This window comes from Halichoerus grypus, chromosome 2, assembly GCF_964656455.1.
Source record: "Halichoerus grypus chromosome 2, mHalGry1.hap1.1, whole genome shotgun sequence".
Taxonomy (NCBI): Eukaryota; Metazoa; Chordata; class Mammalia; order Carnivora; family Phocidae; genus Halichoerus; species Halichoerus grypus.
Genome location: NC_135713.1, coordinates 83,295,970 through 83,317,968, shown reverse-complemented (window position 1 = coordinate 83,317,968; position 21,999 = coordinate 83,295,970). Strand labels below are relative to the sequence as shown.

General features: G+C 37.9%; 1 long non-coding RNA gene across 1 annotated transcript; it reads right to left on the bottom strand.

Annotated features, from left to right (window-relative positions):
• Positions 1-64: 64 nt before the first annotated feature.
• On the bottom strand, positions 65-21,612 carry LOC144381113 (uncharacterized). The gene is made up of 4 exons (XR_013445711.1): positions 19,191-21,612; positions 17,283-17,440; positions 16,355-16,452; positions 65-301 (listed from the first exon to the last, which is right to left on the bottom strand). It is a non-coding gene; the product is annotated as an uncharacterized LOC144381113 (long non-coding RNA).
• Positions 21,613-21,999: the final 387 nt, after the last annotated feature.

The window sequence follows — 21,999 nt, the reverse complement described above, 5'->3', positions numbered from 1 at the left end:
GAAATTCTGCTGGTACTTTTTTTTTTTTCAGTTAACACTCTTGATCCTATTATAGTGCAAAAAATTTGACGTACAGCTAAGGACTTTTAATTTGCTAAAAGATACATATTACCAAAAAAGAAGGAAAAATGAAGATGGCCTTGCCTCCTTAGGAACCAAAATCGTTCGTGGGGCACCTGGATGGCTCAGTCGATTGAGCGTCCAACTCTTTGATTTCGGCTCAGGTCATGCTCTCAGGGTCGTGAGAGTGAGCCCAGGTCAGGCTCTGCTTAAGATTCTCTCTCTCCGTCTCCCTCTGCCCCTAAAAGAAAAAAAAAAAAAAGAGAGAGAGAGAGATTGACCAAAATTGTTTGGCTAAAGTCTCACACAGTGGTAGAGTAGCCTAAGTACTAATACATATAGTCACTGGTTGCCTCACTGAATAGGTTGTGTAGGTCACAATAGTCATCAAAAATAATATTAAATGCAACATTTAAAAGATCAGCTGAACTGAATAAAAACATGTTTGTGGGGCACCTGGATGGCTCAGTCGGATAAGCATCCGACTCTTGATCTCACCCCAGGTCTTGATCTCAGGGTCGTGAGTTCAGGCCCTGCATTGGGCTCCACACTGGGCATGGAGCCTACTTAAAAACAAAAATAAAACATGTTTGTGATATTAAAAGATGCCATAAATTCATTTTGCCTTAATTTTGATTAATATATTCATTTCTGCTTTTTGAGTATCAGTACAAAATCCCTCAATTAGCTCTAAAATCATAATGCTATTATCCCCTGGACAATTTTAAACTTTGAAAAGTTGGTTTATATAATGTTTCCTCAACCCAGAGGCAATCACTTATTCTTGTTCTTTCTAGCCTGTAAAATTCTAGGACTTGTTGAGTTTGAACTATGCTTTTGTTACAGATGTAAAGGTAAAATAAAATTTTTCTCAGCCTGTTTTCTTTGTTTGCTGAGACTCTTTGCCTTATTCTCAAGCCTTGAGGCTCAGATAAAACTTGACTCCACCCCTAGCTAAAGTGATGACTCAGGAGAACAGAAAGGGTAGCACATCCTCTTGAGTAAGAGATTGATTCTCTTACTGCAGCTGTTGAGAAAAAGATTCCCTTTATCTAATGAGGTTTTTCTACATTGCTAGTTTGAGGTAGAGCTGCTTAGAGCCTGCTTGATCGGGGTGCTTGGCTGAGAATGAGGGTAACTCAGAAGCAAGGACAGCAGATCAGAGGAGGGGACTCTTTCTTACTGACTGTTTGAATCTCTCTTTCATGAACGTCGCAATTTTGCAAGTAAAGAAAGATTAAGGAAAACAAAAGGTTATGCAGGAAAGAGAAAAAATTATAAAATATTACATGGTTCAGCTGTGAATAGTTTTTACATTGTCATAACAATGTAAATATTGAATATTGATTTAACCAAAATTGCAATATAATTATACAAGGTGGATGTGAGGATGAGAAGAGTGATAGATATGAAGGGGTAATGGTGAAGCGGTACTAAATCTAAATCTGCCATGTTAGGAAGTCAGTAGATAATGCCTAATTCTGCAGATTCAAAAAGCAGTAATATAAATATATTATCCAAAAATGTGGCCCGAAATTATCCTTCCGCCCAGCCCCCCCAAAAAAACACTGAAATATTTGGAAATCTTTGCTCTGGGCACTTGGCAGACCCTTTTAATGTAGAAACTCTATCTTTTTTTTTTTTTTTTTAAGATTTTATTTATTTATTTGACAGAGACACAGCGAGAGAGGGAACACAAGCAGGGGGAGTGGGAGAGGGAGAAGCAGGCTTCCCGCAGAGCAGGGAGCCCGATGCGGGGCTTGATCCCAGGACCCTGGGATCATGACCTGAGCGGAAGGCAGACGCTTAACGACTGAGCCACCCGGGCACCCCTCAAATTAGCTATTTATCTTTCTGCCCTTTTTTTTTTTTTTTTTTTCAAAAAATTTCTACTCTCATATTTTAAATCTTTAGGAGCTCTTTTTTATTCTCTTTAGATAGATGATAGATAATCATGCTGTTCTAATGCTATGGATACAGTATCCTCTGTAGTCTCTTTGGGATTCAAAGGTAGTGTTTCCATTTTCTCCCCCCACCCCATGTTCATCTCTTCCGGGTTGCTTCTGTCTGCTTGTTTCCATCTTTCTCTTTCACACAGAGGCTCTCCTCAGATACCCAATGACCTTTGGTTTTCTAAGAGTGGGGGCATTAGACAGCTATGGGAAGCCCTGGGTACATCTAGGTGTAGGTGTAGTATGTTGATTGAGGGCTTTGCCCTTGGTTGGTGATTTGGGTGGTCTGTTTCATTGAAGGAGCCCTAATGTCAGGATTTTTAGGTTTTCTTGGATCAGACTCCCCAGAGATGACTTCAGCATTCCTAGGCCTAGGAGGTAGAGGCTAGAAGCAGGCATTACAGGAACCAAGTGCAGAAAGACAAGACAGCCGCTCTTAGAGTTCCATATGTTAAAGTTCACTGAATTCCACTGTTTTTAGCATGGCACGCCAAGCTTTGATTTTGCTTAGTGTCCTTGATTTCGAAGCTCCTCTCTAGAATAAACCTGCCATTATCTATCCACCTGCACAGCAAATCCATCATACAGAGTAGGGGAAGAGCTCTGGGGTGGGGAGGTGTCTAATTGCACCCTATAAAAACTTTTCCCTCATTCTTCTGCTGATGGCCTCACAGTTCAAAAGTACCCATTGCCAGCAATTTGGAGGCTTTCGGAAATCTGAAATGTAAATTAGTTTCTTGACTTTTCCCACAGCTGCTTTGTAAAGTTTTAATAGGTAGTTAATACTCCTGTGTCTGCTTTTCACTTTCTAAAATTTTCTTGTATTGTCTTCTCTTCTGCCCTCTTTGTTCTTACGAATTCTTTTAAAATCACTTTTCTCTCATTTTGATAAGATTATAGAAAGGAAGCAAACACGAGTACAAGTATTTTGGCCTTTTTTAAAAAAAAATTTTTTTTTAAAGATTTATTTGTCAGAGAGAGAGAGCACAAGAGAGCACAAGCTGGGGGAGGGGCAGAGGGAGAAGCAGGCTTCCCGCTGAGCAAGGAGCCCGATGCGGGACTAGATCCCAGGACCCTGGAATCATGACCTGAGCCAAAGGCAGACACTTAACCCACTGAGCCACCCAGGCATCCCTTGACCTTTAATTTTACCTAGAAGTCTAATCTTCATTTGTCATTATTTTAGCTATTACAGCAAGTACTCTAAAGCTATAGTTATTAGGTTTATATGAAATATCTGAAGATAGATATCTTTTAAAATGGCTAAGATTGAGCAGATTTAGGCAAACTACGGAAACTCCTGTTTGGCCCTCATTATTTTACTCACCTGTTATTAACTTTTATAGCAGTTTATGCAGTTTTTAAACTGACTCAGAAAAAGCTCTCCTCCCATTTTCTAGGTCCTATAACGGAATTATTCTGCACGTAATTTCTCCATATATTGAATTCAATAGAAGATTGTTTCACTAATGTAGGCTACTTTATTTTTATATCTCTTTTCACCAAAATCTTTTTCTCTGTGTTTAGTAAATTGCTTTTTCATGGCATATAAACAATGAGCAAGCTCTAAAAACTGTATTTTCCTTACAGATTGTATCCTGTTTTTAATGATAAAAATATTAGTTTATTTACCTTGATAATTACTAATTCAAAAGTGCAACTTTCAAGTACATCACAACAATATAAATTCAACTTTATAGAATTTATGAAATTATCTCTGCTAAGGGACACCTGGGGTGGCTTAGTCAGTTAAGCGTCTGCCTTGGGCTCATTGGGTGTAGAGATTACTTAAAAATAAAATCTTAAAAAAATAAAAGCAAAACATCAAGAGAAAGCAGTTTAGACTGGGTAGAAAATAGGAAGATGATAGGGCAGAATGCCCAATAAGGTTGAATAGTTACTCAAATTTTATTTTTTTAGTCAAATTTTATTTTTATGTTGTTTTCCTAAAGCTTAATTGCTTCATTTAAATGCTTGGCTCTTTGATGGTTTGGAAATCTGTTTAGAAATGGCCTGGAAATCTTCGGTGTGCACTTGCATATTCATTATCTTGTGTTCCTTGCCAGCACCAGGAGGCAGAACCAATATTATTTTTCTTTTCTGAGGGTGAAGAAGTTCTCACATAGTTGGTCAAGGCTTCTTCCACACTGAGGTGTTTCAAACAGGTATATGGAATCTTCACTCACTGAATACAATACAATAAGGACGCTGTTTACAGCAAATATTTTCAGTATACACATGGTATTTCACAAAAAGTCATGTGATTCTGACAGATTTTCGTTCTCTTAAGAAGGATATCCAGGAACATCTAAAGCTTTTATCCACCATCGTGAAACAAAATTGTCACTAAGAACTACGTTATAAATCCTTTGAAAGCAAAGAACATTTCATTTTCTCTCTCATATCTCTTCATCAGCCTAGACCACTGATGAACATAAAATAGATGTTCAGTGCCCTTGCTGGTTGAGTAATTGACAGCAGCTTCCAAATGGGCTTATCTGTTCCAATTTAAAATGGGTTTTATTAAAATTTACTATCTGGGTAATGTTAATTTATGTTACTTCAATGAGTACGATCTGTACTTTACATTTCTGCTGGTAAGTTTTCCAAAGTTGTTTAGCAAAATGAGCATGATGTACAGTGAACCACAAAAATCAGAAAAGTCACTAACAAACTTTATTTTGTTTATTATCTTATCAGTTTACTCTGTCCTGATGTTCCAGAATTAAATGAATCTCAGTTATGTTTGTTTTTGAATCCTGGATTTTATTTGGAAGAGGTGATCATTCTCACTAACAATTTATTCTGCTCTCAACTTATATTAGTATAAAATGTGCATTTGGAGTCTCTCCATCAGGAAACACAGCAAACATCTCACCAGAAAAACAGCCTAGAAACAAAGATGTTTGAGGCTCACTGATCTGTAAATACAAAATTAATCATGTTCTGCTACTCATTCTACTCTCATGTGATTTTTAGCTTGTGCAGCATACTTGAATATTTATACCTTTGTCTATAAAACAGAAATACTACTTCCTGAACAATTACAGGGAATAACCAAGAAAATAAATTTTAATACTAAAATATGTGTGTGTATAGACGTAATGGGTCATGATTGATTACAAAAAGGAAATGTCACGCACCAAATTGTATGTGGCATGTTATTGGGCACTATAAAGAATTAAATTAAAATTATAACCTTAGAAATACTCCTTTAATTCTCTTCAAAATTAGGTGAAAAGCTTTCTGTATAAAATTTTAAACTATGCAGTCTTAAATATTTAATAAAATAACAAGTACATCATATCTTGTTTACTTGATGTCTTGCTAGCCATCTTAGCTTGGTAAACAGGGCTCCCAGAATTACTGAACAATCTAGTTCTTAATCTTTCCAAATACACACAGCTGTTGTGTTTAAGAGTGACAAGTTACCATTATGGCCTAATTACTGGTGCTTGCTCCAGACATATGCAAAATATTTACAGTGTAATAAAAGAATCCACACAGCCCAAATGTTTGGTAGAGTTAAATTCTATAGCCCTCTCTTTTATTTTTATTTTTTATTTTAGGGGAAATGTAATTATCATATGGTCAGCATCAGAGAAGTAAAAATTACAGTTCCCAAACCTGCTTTGTTTAAATGTGTTTACAGATATTCTTTCTTTGTGAATTTGGAAACCATCCCTTTCAACCCCGTACCTGCAACACACACATATATTTGAACAGATTTTGCTATTGAAAAATACATGGAGGGGCACCTGGGTGGCTCAGTTGTTAAGCCTCTGCCTTTGGCTCAGCTCGTGATCCCGGGGTCCTGGGATCGAGCCCCGCGTCGGGCTCCCAGCTCAGCGGGAAACCTGCTTCTCCCTCTCCTGCTCCCCCTGCTTGTATTCCCTCTCTCACTGTCTCTCTCTGTGAAATGGATAAATAAAATCTTTGGAAAAAAAATAAAAAAGAAAAATACAGGGAAAGGAAATCCACACAGCTAAAGCAGCATGAGATATTTCAAAATATTTAGGGTAGCCTATAAAGATCATCAAGTTTTCTTAGAAATTGGTTCTTCTAAGTTCTTTCTGCTTTGTTGAGCTATCATTTGGTGGGCCTATGAAAACTGCTAACACCTTGTAGGATATCTTAGAGTCGTCTACAGGTGTTTTAGGATGTATATCTTGAGAATTAAAGGTACTGGTATTTGATATCTTTAATTAAAATAGGCAGAAAAGATTGGCAGTCCTGAGTAAGCATCAGCAATTGATCAAAGAGTGTATCCGGGCCAGACTTAGAATCAGCAGACTGATCCTAGTCCCCAGTGCATTAGATTTGGCCCAAAGGGGCCATATCTTTATCTGGACTTAAAATTTATAACCTACGGAATAGAAAGATTAATAGTTGTTCATCTCATTTCATAGGATTGCTGTGGTTCTTGTTTTACTTTACTGTTATTTTCCAAACCTTGAGAGAAGTATTTTTATATGCCCCAAATTCTGAAGTGTTCATAATTGGCATTATAATCGGTATATTACATTTTTTTCCATAACATTAAATTTATTTCAGGCAGACACATTGAGCTATTTAGATTGAGGCTATTTTGGGTGATTAAAACAGTTTGGCTTTGCCAGTACCATGAGTTTCAACTTAGTTTCTTGCCAGTTTTTAACCACACAAACTGTATTCTTTTTTTCTCCCTTTTTCTTCTTTTTCTTGTGCTTAAAAGGAAGTATGGATTTGTAATTAGATTGACCTAATTAGGTTTGACTCCTCTTTCACCAGGACTCTTTCCGTCCATTGGCCACATTGCCAGCTCAGCTTCACTGCCACCATACTGGTCTAGTCTTCTATCTGGGTAATTATAATAATGTTCTAACTGGTCTACCTACTTTCATGCTTGCTTCCTATAGTCTGTTTCCCACATCAAAGTGATTCTCCTAAAATACTAAGATAAATTGTGTCCCTTTAATGCTCAAAATCCTCCAGTGATTTCCTATTTCATTCCTTCCAAAGTTCATTGGCCTATAAGGCCCTACGTGAGCTGAACTTCCTACCTTTCTGACCCCTTTCCCTGTTTTCCCTCTCTCTCATTCTATTGCAGATCCCTTGGCCTCTTTGAAATTCCTCAGACTCACCAAGGAATACCCTTTTGCATGTGCTGTTCTTTTTGCCTTCTGAATGTTGTTCTCCCAGATATTTTCATGTCATTCTCCCTTACTTCCTTCAGGCTTCCTTCAGGCTCAGATGTCTTCTTTTTAGGAAACCTTTTCTTACCATCTTCTGTAAATAACAACACCTACTTGCCTTTTTATTTTATTTTTTTATTACTTTTCTCGGTAGCACTTATGTTCAATGAATATATTATACAGTTGACCGTTGAACAACATGGGTTTGAACTATGCGAGTCCACTCATATATGGATTTTTTTTTTGTAAGTATAATATAGTACTATAAATATATTTTCTCTTCCTTATGATTTTCTTAATCTTTTCTCTAGTTTATTAAAAGAATATAGTATGTAACCCATATAAAATATGTATTAGTTGACTGTTTATGTTATTGGTAAGGAATCTGGTCAACCATAGGCTATTAGTAGTTAAGTTTTGGGGGGGTCAAAGTTATACTCAGATTTTCAACTGCATTTGGGGTTAGGGCCTTTAAGCCCACATTGTTCAAGGGTCAGCTGTATTACTAGTGGGAATTCAAAATGATACAACCATTCTGGAAAGTAGCTTGTAGTTTCTTAAAAGCTAAACACATACTTTATCATACAACCCAGGCATTTGCTTTTAGATATTTTCCTAGGAGAAATGAATACTGCACAGAAATGTATTCAGAAATATCCGTGGCAGCTTTACTCATAACAACCCCTATATGGATACTATCCAAATGTCCATCGACAGGCAAATGGATCAACAAATGGTGTTATATCCATAAAATGGAATACTACTCAGGAGGAAAGAAATAACTAGTTATAGATACATACAACAACATTGATGAACCTCAAAAGGTTTATACTAAATAAAAAAGACCCCAAAAGAATACATACTGTTTACAGAATATTCTGGAAAAAGTAAAACTAATCTATCATGATAGAAAGCAGAGCAGTTGCCTGAAGTTGGGAGTAGAGGGAGAACTGACTAAAAAAGGGCATTAGGGAGGATTTGGTTGGGGGGAGGGTGTTGGGATACTCACTAAGTATGTACATTTGTTAAGATTGTACACTTAGAATGGGTACATTTTATTACATATAAAGCTATAATTGAATATAGGGTTTTTCAAAGATTTTATTTATTTATTTTAGAGACCATGAGCAGAGGAAGGGGCAGAGGGAGAGGGAGAGACTATAAGGCAGACTCTGTGCTGAGCCTGACGTGGGGCTCTATCCCATGACCCTGAGATCATGACCTGAGTTGAAACCAAGAGTAGGACACTCAACCAACTGAGCCACCCAGGTACCCCTAGAGTTTTTTAAAAGGTGGCTTCTTAAGAAAAAGAATGTAACCCATGCCTGAAAATAGTTTTTTAAATTAAAAATCTTAGAGAAGGGTGAAATCTTAGGGCACACCATTGAAGCTCCTTTGCTGGGGACTCTTGTTATCTGGTTCTGCATTTATCCAGTGCTGTATTTAGAAAAGATTAAATCAAAACTATGAAATTAAAACATGATGAGTGATTAAAAGCAGCAAGAGAAAAACAACTTGTTATATACAAAGGAACCTCTTCCCTCCTCATAAGGCTGTCAGCAAATTTCTCAGCAGAAACTTTTTAAGGTCCAAAGGGAGTGGCATGATATATTCAGGTGCTGAAAGGAAAAAATTCCAACCAAGAATACTTTACCCAGCAAGGTTATCATTCAGAACTGAAGGAGAGATAAGAGTTTCCCAGACAAGCAAAAGCTAAAGGAGTTCGTCACCACTAAGCCAGCCTTACAACAAATGTTGAAGGGAATTGTTTAAGCTGGAAGGAAAGGGCACTAATTTGCAATAAGAAGACATATGAAAGTAAAAATCTCACTGATAAATGTAAATATATAGAAGAGATAGTGGATTAATCATTTAAAAAGCTAGTATGAAGGCTAAAATAGTAAAAACTATAACTACAATAAATACTTAAGGGATATACAGAATAAAGAGATGTAAAATGTGACATCAAACACATAAAATTGGTGGGGGCAGTAAAAATGCAGAGTTTTAAAATGTGTTCAGACTTAACTTGCTATCATCTTAAAATAGATGGCTATACAAATAGGCTGTTACATGTGAGCTTCATGATGCCACAAAGAGAAAACCTACAGTAGACACATAAAAGATAAAGGAATCTGAGCATAATATTACATAAAGTCATCAAGGCACAAGGGAAGAAAGGAACAAAGAAGAATTACAAAACAGCCACAAGATTGACTCAGTAATTAAAAACATCCCAACAAACAGAAATCCAGGAAGAGACAGCTTCACTCATGACACGAAACATTCCAAAATTTTAATACCAATTCTTCTCAAACTCTTCCAAAAACTTGAAGAGGAAGGAATACTTCTGAACTCATTTTACAAGACCAGCATTACCCTCATGCCAAAACCCATCAAAGACACTACAGAAAACTACAGACCAGTGTTCCTGATGAACATAGATGAAAAAATCCTCAACAAAATACAAGTAAACTGAATTCAACAATACATTGAAAGAATCATTCACCATGATTGAGTGATTTATTCCAGGGACGCTAGGATGGTTCACAATTTGCAAATCAATAACTATGATACACCACATTAAAAATGTGAAGGAATAAAAATGATCTCAAGAGATGCAGAAAAAGTAGTTGACAAAATTCAGCATACTTTTAGATTAAAAAAAAAAAAACTGTTCACAAAGTGGGTATAGATGGAACATACCTCAGCACAGTAGAGGCCGTATATGAGGAGACCACAGCTAACACTGTGCTCAATAGTGGAAAGCTAAAAGCTTTTCTTTTAAGATGTTATTTATTTATTTTAGAGCACAAGTTGGGGGAGGGAGGACAAGCAGACTCTGCGCTCATTGCGGAGCCCAATGTGGGGCTCAATCCCAGGACCCCAAGATCACGACCTGAGCCAAAATCAAGAGTCAGAAGCTTAACCAACTGAGCCACCACGGCGCCCCTAAAACCTTTTAAGATCAGGAACAAGACAGGGATATGTACTGTTACCACTTTTATTCAACATAGTACTGGAAGTCCTAACCAGAGCAGTTAAGCAGGAAGAGAAATAAAAGACATCCAATTTGGAAAGGAAAAAGTAAAACTGTCACTATTCATGAGCAACACAATTTTATATGTTGAAAACCTTACAGACTCCACCAAAACTCTGGTTAAAAGTAATAATTCAGTTAAGTTCAGGGTACAAAATCAATATACAAAACCTCTTGCATTTTTATATACTAACTATCAGAGAAATTAAGTCTTGCTGATATGTGGGATTTAAGAAACAAAACAGAGGATCATAGGGGAAGAGAGGAAAAAATAAAACGACGAAATCAGGGAGGGAGACAAACCATAAGAGACTTTTTTTTTAAAGATTTTTATTTGTCAGAGAGAGAGAGAGAGAGCACAAGCGGGGGAGCAGCAGGCAGAGGGAGAGGGAGAAGGAGGCTTCCCGTGGAGCAGGGAGCCTGATGCAGGACTCGATACCAGGACCCTGGGATCATGACCTGAGCCGAAGGCAGACGCTTAACCGACGGAGTCACCCAGGCGTCCCCCGTAAGAGACTCTGAAGCATAGGAAACAAACTGAGGGTTGCTGGAGGGGAGAGGGGTGGGGGGTAGGGTAACTGGGTGATGGGCATTAAGGAGGGCGCGTGATGTAATAAGCACTGGGTGTTATATAAGACTGATGAATCACTGACCTCTACCTCTGAAACCAATAATTCATCATATGTTAATTGAATTTAAATAAAAATAAAGAAGTTTTTAAAAAAGAGAAGCTAAGAAAATAATCCCATTTATAATTGCATTAAAAAAGAATAAAATACCTAGGAATAAATTCAATCAAGGAGGTGAAAGACCTGTACACTGTATACTCAAACATTGATGAAAGAAATTAAAAAAGAGAAATAAATGGAAATATACTCCACGCTCATGGATTGGAAGAATTAATATTGTTAAAATGTCCATATTACTCAAAGCAATCTGCAGTTTAAACAAAATTCCTATCAAAATACCAACATTTTTCACAGAACTAGAACAAAAAACCCCTAAATTCTAAAATGTGTATGGAAACACAAAGTATTGCAAATAGTCAAAGCAATCATGACAAAAATAACAAAGAGGCATCATGCACTCTGATTTCAAATTATGTTATAAAGCTGTAGTAATCAAAACAGCATGGTATTGGCATAAAAATAGACACATGAATCAGTGGAACAGAATAAAGAGCCCCAAAATAAACCCATGCATATGTGGTCAATTAATTTATAACAAAGGAGGCAAAAATGTTCCATGGGAAAGGACAGTTTCTTCAATAAATGGTGTTGGGAAAACTGGACAACCACATGCAAAAGAATAAAACTGTATCACTAACACCATACACAAAAATTAACTCAAAATAGATCAAAGACTTAAATGTGAGACCTGAAACCATGAGACTCCTAGAAGAAATATAGGGGGTAAGTTCCTTGACATTGGTCTTGGTGATGATTTTTGGGACCTGACTCCAAAGGCAAAAGAAACAGAAGCAAAAATAAACAAATGGCACTACATCAAACTAAAAAGCTTCTGCACAGCAAGGGGAACTATCAACAAAATGAAAAGGATACCTCCTAAGTGAGAGAAGATATTTGCAAATTATATATCCGATACAGGGTTAATATCCTTACCAAAAAACAAACAGGCTGATTAAAAAATGGGTAGAGGATCTGAGTAGACATTTTTCCAAAGAAGACATACAGATGGCTGACAAGCATATGAAAAGCTGCTTAACATCACTCCTGATCAGAGAAATGCAAATCAGAACCATAATGAGATAAACATTACACCTGTCAAAATGGCTATTATTAAAAAGACAAGAAATAACAAGTGTTGGCAAGGATGTAGAGAAAAGGGAACCCTTGTGCACTCTTGATGGAAATGTAAAGTGTTGCATTTGCTATAGAATACAATATGGAGGTTCCTTGAAATACTAAAAATAGAACTACCATATGATCAAGTAATTCCACTTCTGGGTATTTATCCAAAAAAACCAAAAACACCAATTCAATAAAATATGTGCACCCCTTTGTTCATTGTAGCATTATTTGCAATAGCCAATATATAGAAACAACCCAAGTGTCTGTCAGTGGATGAATGGATAAAGAGAATGTGGTGTATATATATATATATATAGTGGAATACTACCCAGTCATAAAAAAGAATGAAATTTTGCCATTTGTGACAACATGGATGGACCTTGAGTGTATCATGCCAAGTGAAATAAGTCAGAGAAAGACCAGTACCATATGATTTCACTTACATGTGGAACATAATAAAGCAAAAAAATAAACTTCATAGATACAGAGAACAGATTGGGACGGGTATGAGCGAAATGGGTAAGGAGATCATGAGGTACCAACTTCTAGTTAATAAGTCATGGGGACGTAATGTACAGCATTGTGACTGTAGTCAGTAATGTATTGCATACTTGAAAGTTGCTGAATAGATCTAGAAGGTTCTCATCATAAGAAAAAAAAAACATGTAACTATGGTGATAGATGGTAACTAGACCTACTGTAGGGATCATTTTGTAATATATACAAATATTGAACCATTATGCTATACCCCTGAAATTAATACAATGGTGTATATGTCAATTGTACTTCAATTAAAAAACATTAAAAAAAAAACCATGATGAGTGACAGTTGTGAGAGACAACAGCTGTGGCATTAGATTTTCATCATGTCAGGCCTGAGATCTGTATTTCAGGGCACTTTTTTCCATTGGCACTGATCCTGAAGGACAACAGTTGTCCTTCTATTAGCTATTTGCTAACCCACCTGTTGCCTCCATGGGCTAAAATATTAACAGGGTTGCAATGGGAAGTGAGCCATTTCAGAGATCTGGGTTGATTAGGGCCTTCATATAGCATTTACCTTCAGAAGTTTAAACAAAACATTATCTGGTGTTACCAGCAAAAATAATAGTATATGTTGTTATTCCCATTCCAGATAAAGAAAACCCTTCAAATTATAATGTCTGCTTCAAATGTATGCCCACAATTAAAGATAGAATAGATAACTACTTTTTTCAGTTATATAAAAAATATAGTTTTTGTACTAGCTATACCTAATATATAGTCAAATACTAAAGAATTCAAGGCAAAAGGGAATTTACATAATTTTTCCCTTTTTGATAAATAGAATAATTTAATAGTCATGAAACCATCTTCTTCAACCAAATAAAGTTATTGGTAAATGGTTAAATATCAATATTTGGATAAATTAACTGTGGTACATCCATATAATAGAATATTATGAGCAATGAAAAGGAACAAACTCATAAGATGCAAGAAAATGGATGAATCTTATATGCATTATGCTAAATGAAAGAAGCCAAATTCAAAAGGCTTTATCCTCCCTGATTTATATGGCAATCTGGAGAGGGGAAAAATAGAGATCAGTCGTTGCCAGAGGTTTGGGGGAGATTAGGATCTGACTTCAAATGAGTTTGTGGGGAACTTGAGGAGTGATGAAATTTATTTGATTGTGGTTATATGACTATATGTTCGTCAAAATTTACAGAATTTTGCACTGAGAAGACTAAAAATTACTGCATATAAATTATACCTTAATTTTATTTATTTTTAAAGATTTTATTTATTTGACAGAGAGAGAGAGAGACACAGGAGAGGGAACACAAGCAGGGAGAGTGGGAGTGAGAGAAGCAGACTTCCGGCTGAGCAGGGAGCCCGATGCAGGGCTTGATCCCAGGACCCCGGGATCATGACCTGAGCCGAAGGCAGACACTTAATGACTGAGCCACCCAGGCACCCCAAATTATACCTTAATTTTAAAAAAATAAAAAATTGAATATTTTTATAGAACTATTTCCCCCCAAAATAGGTGTTTTAATGTGAAGGAGCTATTTGTCATTACAGGTATTGCAGATCTAAAAATCCTCATTAGACTCTAAATGTACAAAATGAGTCATCAGGCTGTACTGTTAATAGAAATTGAACTGTGTGAACAGCAATATTTTAGTAAGAATATAAGCCTTATGAAGAGTTATAGATATTGTGAGTTTTTTTGCACTTTTGTGTTCAGGTATATTAAGCGTAAGAGGTATTGTATATTTGAATTTTACTCTTTTACATTTGATAAATTAAGACAGTTGATTGAAAGAAAACCAGGAATTCTCTACTAGTAGATTATTAACATTCAGTTTTAGAATGCTCTATGTGTATTTTTTTAATATACCTTCATAAATGGTCAAAAGTGGATAGATTGTTTAGCTTGTGCATATAAATACTAGTTCTCCAGCCTGAGAATATATTCACACATCTATTTATTCATTATTTTATTGTAATCTAACATCCTTATTAGTAATTTTTCTACATAAGGAGCTCTTCGGTAATATTCATAGGGGTGGCATTTGGTACAGTATCTGGAAGAAGAAATCAAGAAGGAAGTACTCCTCACTTTCCTATTTATGCTAATTTCACTATCACTTTTGGAGTCACTCAGGGTTGAAACCTGGTAGTTGTTTTTGATTCCGTCTTCTTCCTTCTCCCCGCACCCAGGCATTTGCCAGGTCATGAGGCTCCTACCTCTGCTTGTCTTATAAAGTTACCTCTTCCCCAAGTCATTAGTAACTTGGTGGTGCTCCAAACTGGTTGTGTACATAAGCCAGGAAGGTATTAGAAAAAGAAATATTGATATCTAGGCCCAGTCTAGCGGTGCTGAATCAGAATCCCTAAGTAGAATCCAGGGATCTGTACTTTTTTTTTTTAAATAATTTTTTTTTTTTAGATTTTATTTATTTGAGAGAGAGAGCACAAGTGCGGGGAGAGGCAGAGGGGGAAGCAGGCTCCCTGCTCCAGGACCGTGGGATCGTGATCTAAGCCAAAGGCAGACGCTTAATGACTGAGTCCCCTATTTTTTGTCAGCTTCCTAGGAAAATGCAGAAAGCTGCCTAATTGCAGTACCTAGATAACATCTGTTCTCAAAAAACTGAGAGATTAAGGAAGGGTAATGTGAGAAGTGGAGCTAAGAAATCCAGGTCCTCCAGAGAATACCAAGCCACAGTGGGCCATGTTTCCTCTTTCCCCCCTTCTGGCCCCCTAGTTCAAAACATCTGACAGTTAGGCTTTTATCCCAATCCAAAACAAAAGCACAAACAAGATGTTTACCCAGAGGCACTGAAAACACTGCCTGGGGGGAAACACTGGCAACCTAGTATAGCACAGTGGGTTGCTGATGCCCTAACACAAAATTATTCTGGAATTTAAGGACTCAGAAGCTTATGTCTCCTAAACTGATGCCTTTCTGATGCCTCTTTCTAAATATAAAAACACAACCAACATCCCTAGACATTTGAAGAAAACCTGCAAAATAAAATAAATGTATCAGGAAATACATATAAGCATGGCATAAGGAAATACAAATAATTTAGGGAACAAAGAATTCTTAAACAAAAAGTCCTAATAAGTTTATCAGAGAAATTCAAGCAAATAAGATGTTATAATAAAAGAATAATCAGACACTAAGTAAGCATCCTGGGCAACTGAATACATACTTCCCAATATGAAAATATAAATAGAAGGATAAGAAGATAAAATTAAGGAAATTGCTGAAAATATAGTGCAAAGAATCAAGAAAACAAGATAGAAGAAGAGCTATAAGAAAAAGAGTTGTCCTATAAATCCAGGATCTAATTAATCACACTTCCAGAAGGAGAGGTCAGAGAAAATGGAGAAAGGAAATATTTAGAGAGCTAAAGGAAGCCTTGAGTTCTCAGATGGAAAGTTTCTGCTAAGTGATAGAATAAATGAAAAAAATGCCTACAACTAGAAACAACGCTGAAAGTATAGAAAGCTTAGAATAGAGAGAAGAAATTTAAGGTGCGTGAAAAGGAAATAAAGGATTAAGATTCAGGCTTTTATCTGATTTTTCATCTTCAATACCGGTAGAAGACAATGGAGGAATGCTGTCAAACCTTTTGCGAGAAAGTGATTTTCAACCAAGAATTCTATACCCAGCTTAAGTATCAATTAAATGTAAAAGCAGAATGAAAACATTTTCAGGAATGTAAGAATTCGTGCATTTATTTCCCAGGTCCTCTCTCTTTAAAAGATACGGGAGAGTGGAGGGAGTATGTTAGGAAAAAAGAGATTTAGAAAACAGTTTCTCACCTAGTAGTGCCAGGCAGGCAGTCTCGGTGATAGCTGTGCCAAAGGCCTGGACTGCAGTTGGTTCAGAGGCTGGAGGGGTAGCAGGGACTGGGGATCCCCTAGAAAAAGAAGTTTCCATTGACCAGGTAGTAGTGTTTGAAAATTTTGGAAGAAATTATGGGAGATAATGGGGAATAAAAAGAGAAAGACAATTAAAAACTTTATGAAAAACAGTAAGAGTATAGAAAAAGACATGTAATCACAACTATACTACATTCGCTGCCATGAAGAATATTCACATAGTCTTAGTAATACCAATGTTGTTTTTTTTTTATTTCAGTGTTAAACCTTTAGACAAACCCCAGAACAGTTGAGATAACAATATATATATACATATATATAAAAATGTTATCAATCCCAATAAGGTAAAAAGGGAAACATTCCTATGACAGAATTTAACAGCTACAAAGAGAAAGAAAGTGAGGAGGATGGGAAGGAGCATATATCCCCTTTTAACAAAGTAGATATTCATACTGTCACTGATCTTAAAAAAATCTTCTGAGGCTTAAATATTTTACTTAAAGTCTTAGGTGGATTTAAGAGAGTTGAATCTTCACCTATCATAAGCAGGAAATCAATGGATAATATAGTTCCAGGCATATAATATGCAGTTGATAAATGTCACTTCTTTATCTTGATCAGAAACATTAAAGAGGGGCACCTGGGTGGTGCAGTTGGTGGAGCGTCCGACTCTTGGTTTTGGCTCAGGTTCTGATCTCAGGGTCATGAGACTGAGTCCTGAGTAAGGCTCCAGCTCAGCATGGAGTCTACTTAAGACTTTTATCTGCCTCTCCCTCTGCCCCTTCCCACAATCCCCTCCCTGTGCTCACGTGGGCAAAGCTCTCTCTCCCAGATAAATAAATCTTTAAAAAGAACATTAAAGAAGTACATTTAAGGGGCGCCTGGGTCAGTTAAGCATCAGACTCTTGATTTCGGCTCAGGTCATGATTTCATGGTCATGGGATGGAGCCCCCCTTCTCGTTCTGCGTTCAGCCAGGAGTCTGCTTGGGCAGGTCTGCTCTTTCTCTCTCAAATAAATAAGTAAATCTTAAACAAAACAAAACAAAACAAAAAAACATTTAAGTACAAAGCCCTCACTATGACATTCATGATCACTATAATTTCAAAACAGCTACATTTTGGGGTTTACTCTTCCTTATATGCTCCCTACTCCAGCCAAGTGAAACCACATCCACCATGCAACCACTGTCAGAAGATAAAATTAAGGAAATTAATGTGAAGGGAGATTGAGGAGAATAAGGAGTATGGATTTGGAGAAGCTGATATACCTTGATCAAATTAAATTTTATCAGTAGAGTTCAAAAGACACACATTTTAGTGTTGGCCAGGATGAAGTCTTTAGGCTAATCTTTGCTTGAAAAGAAAAGATCACATTTAGTCTGGCACAATAGGGATTCTCTTTTGAAAATAGTTCTAATTAGAAACTTTGGAGTACTTTTCTTTAATCTCCTTAATATTGCAAATATCATGAAAACCACAATGAGAAACTGGAGGCAACATAAAGAAGATTATTGGTGTCTACAAGCAGCGTAACAAGAGTGATTCTCTCTTTTGTGCCCCCTGGCAATTTGGGTGGCTCAGAAGGGAGGAATGACTCAGCTTGAAATACAGGGCAGTAATGATAGCTGGTAAAATCAGTTGAAAAAAAACAAAACAAAACTGAGAAGATCTTTCTTATATTTCAAGAGTCCTATTTGTCATGGATGCAGACTACAGTCAGGTTGTTTTCGTGGGGTGGCTGTGGGCAATATGTGTTCTACCCACCAATAATTTCGTAATAGTTAGTTAGGCTCATTTGTTGTAAGCAATAGAGACCAACCGGGGCAAACTCCTGGCCCTATTAAAATAATTAACGATAAATTATAATAAAATAATAAGAAATAGTCTAAAATAATAAGTTAAAATAAACATTAAACATGTTAGAGTTTAAAACAAATGCAAAACATTTGGAAAGACACTGGGTAGCTCTTAGAACAAAAGAAGTTAAACAACTGGGACTTGGGGAGGACAGCAGCTAGGGTTACTGTGGTATTCTCAGTGGACAGACGGACACATCTGGTTAGTGTCTTCCAGCATGACGACTGAAATGACTCTGCTTTGCCACTCTCTGCATTTTTGGGACTCACCCAGATTTAGATGTGCAGGACAGAAATTAAAGAGTCATGTGTTTCACCCTTGGGAGGAAGGGGGGAGGGAAACTGGTTGATGTCTTGCACTGAAATGTTAGTGAGGATGATGAGAGTTTTCTTAGTTAGAGGAAAGAGGGAGAACCAATGCTGGGCCAACAGAAACAGATGCCTACTACAAATGGTCAAGAGCTTTTAAAAAGACATTACTATCTTGGAGCTGCCTGTGCTCCTACTCTTATCTTTTCCTGCTGTTATAAGGATTCCCTTCATTTGCTTGCCCTGATCCTAAGATATTTTCAGTTTGCCTCTCAATGTGGTTATAGTTTTAGCTATAATTATTTTTTTCTTTATTTTAGGGCTTACTTTTATGGTCAAACTAATTTCGTGGTAGAATTTTGTCTTCTCCAATACCATAGATAGAACAAGTCCCTGCTGATACCTTGATTTTGGACTACTAGCCTCCGGAACTGTGGAAGAATAAATTTCTATTGTTTTAAGTCAACCAGTTTGTGGTACTCTGCTATGGCAGCCCCAGGAAACTAATTCACGCCCACCTCCTACTTCCTCTTTTTTTATTCCATTGGCCTTAGATTATTACCATTACTACAAACCAGTACTTCCAATATTTTATTATACACACAAATCACCTGGAGATCTTGCTAAAGTGTTGATTCTGATATGGTAGTTCTGGTCGAGCCTGAGAGTCTGCATTTCTTACAGATTTCCAGGTGATGTCCATGCTGCTGGTCCAAAGACCACACTTGGAGAAGAGTCAGCAAGGGGAGCTCTCTTGTCAGATATGTGTCAGATCCAGGCTTTTTGCCACAATGCTAACAGGGATAAAGTGGGGGAAACTTACCCAGCGAGATGAAAAGAAAATGAGTAAACAAATAAAATATCCCAGGGAAGAATAGAAAAAATTTCAAAATAGACTCCGAGATTATTCTCCAATCTCCCAACCTCTCCCAATAGCTCCCTTAAAAAAAAAAAAAAAAAAAGGATTTCAAATTTGCTTTCTAAAGACATACATTTATCAATATAATACTAAGTTGGTATCTTATGTGGTCACTTTTCATTTTATTTTTTCAATTGTGATTTCAAAAGGAACCGTGCAGAGATGAGTGGGCACCATAGTAGAATGCTACAAGCCAACTACCTTGAAGTTAGTGAAGTTTCTCTTGTACTTGGGAAGAGTGATCATTTGCAAAGGTCCAGAGACTAACTTTCAGAGCTTTTCGGATTGCCTGTTCTTAGGTTTCATCTTCAGAGATAATGTTTCTTTAGGCGGGAGGTGTGGTCCAGGAATTAGTGTTAAAAGGCTCTGTAGCTAATTCTGATGCAAAGTCAGGTTTAGGAAATAACAGGTCTGAAATAAAATTTACTCTATAGGTACTACATTTTACTTCATAGCCGAATGTCTAATTAAAAAGAAAAATAACGTGTCTATATTAATATACAGTTGAACAAAATTGTATATATAACCAGTTTTAGAAATCGGGTTGCCTGGTATCAGAACTTCAAAATCAGTTTTAGAACAAAGTGTTCTCCATTGTGAGAATGTTTCCTAGCGTCTTCACAGGAAGACCGTCATCCTCTGGCTAGTAGTTTTTGAACTTTAGTGTACATAGGCATCTCTGATGGGCCGCTCATTAAGATGCATTTCCAGGGATGCCTGGGTGCCTCAGTTGGTTAAGCGACTGCCTCAGGTCATGATCCCAGGGTCCTGGGATCCAGTCCCACATCAGGCTCCTTGCTCAGTGGGGAGCCTGCTTCTGCCTTTCCCTCTGCCCCTACCCCTGCTTGTGCGCACACTCTCTCTCTCTCTGACAAATAAATAAATAAAATCTTCAAAAAAAAAAAAGGATTTCCAGGCCCCACCGCAAGACATTCTGTGTCTATGGTTTGGAGCGGGGTCTGAGAACCTGCACTGTGACCACATCCCCCCAGCCACTCTCCATGCAGTGAATGGTCCGTGAGCTGCAGTTGGAGAAACCGTGCTGTACTATTGCTCTCCATGTAGAATCCTGGAGACGAAGAAGTAAGTATGACTGCTCAAGAATCTGCATTTTAACAATCTGTCCCGGGACTTTTCAGAGGGTAGTGACAGACTGAAAATGAGCAGGGCATCTAATCAGCAACCGAGATGGCAGATAGTAACGTCTTTATGAACCGTTTTTACAGTAAGTCACCCAGGCCCGCACATCATGCCAAGTTCCAACCTGATTTGCGTCACTGCCCTGTGGGTTTGTGCCAAGACTAGTTACCAAACATATTGAAAAGATAACCCAAGAAAATGCGGGATAAAAATAAGATGCAGGCCTAGGACGACAGAAGCAAACTCTGAGCGGAGGTCACCTACAAGTCACCGTGGAAGGACGATGTTAGGGATTTGTTCCAACAAGCCTTTGATGAAAGAATTTGATTAGTGGGCCATTGAGCTCTTCAAGTCAAAGAAAACAAAGCCAGTCACTTCCCCGCTTTGGTCGGGATTCAAAGGCTGTAAAGTCGGCCCCGCTCTGCTGAAAGCGCCGGGACTGGTCTGGCGTGCAGGAAAGGGCTCGCGGAGCAGGCGGCGGCGAGGACCGGCGAGCGGCAGCCGCTGACGGGGAAATCCACTGGCAGCGAGCGCGGTGAGTCAGCGCTGAGTCACGCTGGGCGCTACGTGCCGGTCCAGGCGGCGCGGCCCCGGCCCCGACCCGCAGCCGCGTCCTCAGCCGAGCCCGCGGCTTCCTGGAAGACCCTCCCCGCGCCGGGAGCGGCGTCAGCTCCCCCGCCCCGCAGGGCCCCCGCCGCCGCACACTTGCCTGCGAGCACGGCCTCCTCCGCCCAGCCTGGTGACATCCAGGATTCCGCGCAGGGGAGAGGGGGGAGGAGGGGTCACATGTGGCAGTCGGTTACAGAGTTGCGGCGGATGCTTCAATCCCATGTGTTTCCTCAAAACTGAGATTCCAGTTGCTCTGGCTTCTTTTTTTTTTTTTTTTTTTTCCGTGTTTGTTAGGCTTTTCTTTTCTTTTCTTTCTTTCTTTCTTTCTTTTTTTTTTTTTTCCTGGCAGGGGAGTGACACGCAGATCTTTTTATAGTTTCCAGTGCTTTAAATGAAGCACAGGAAGAATGGATTAATAAAACATGTGTTGAAAATTATGCATCAAATCGTCACACTGATTTGGGGTCTAAAGTTATTATAATGTGGCTCCAGTTGTAGCTTTGAATGCTGGGTAACGGGGGGAAGACGTATTAACTCTGTTCTGATTGCCTGTTGTTAGTAACAATACAAAACAAACCTCCAGATTTTTGCTGTTGTGTCCAATCACCTTTTCTAATAACTAGATTATTCCAAAGACTGGAAACGTGTTTGATAATCATGTGGTGTGGGTTACCAAAGAACGGGGGAGCCATGTCTTTGTGGGCCTTGTACCTTAACTAATACCCAGTTGTCCTGAGGTACAAAGGATGCTT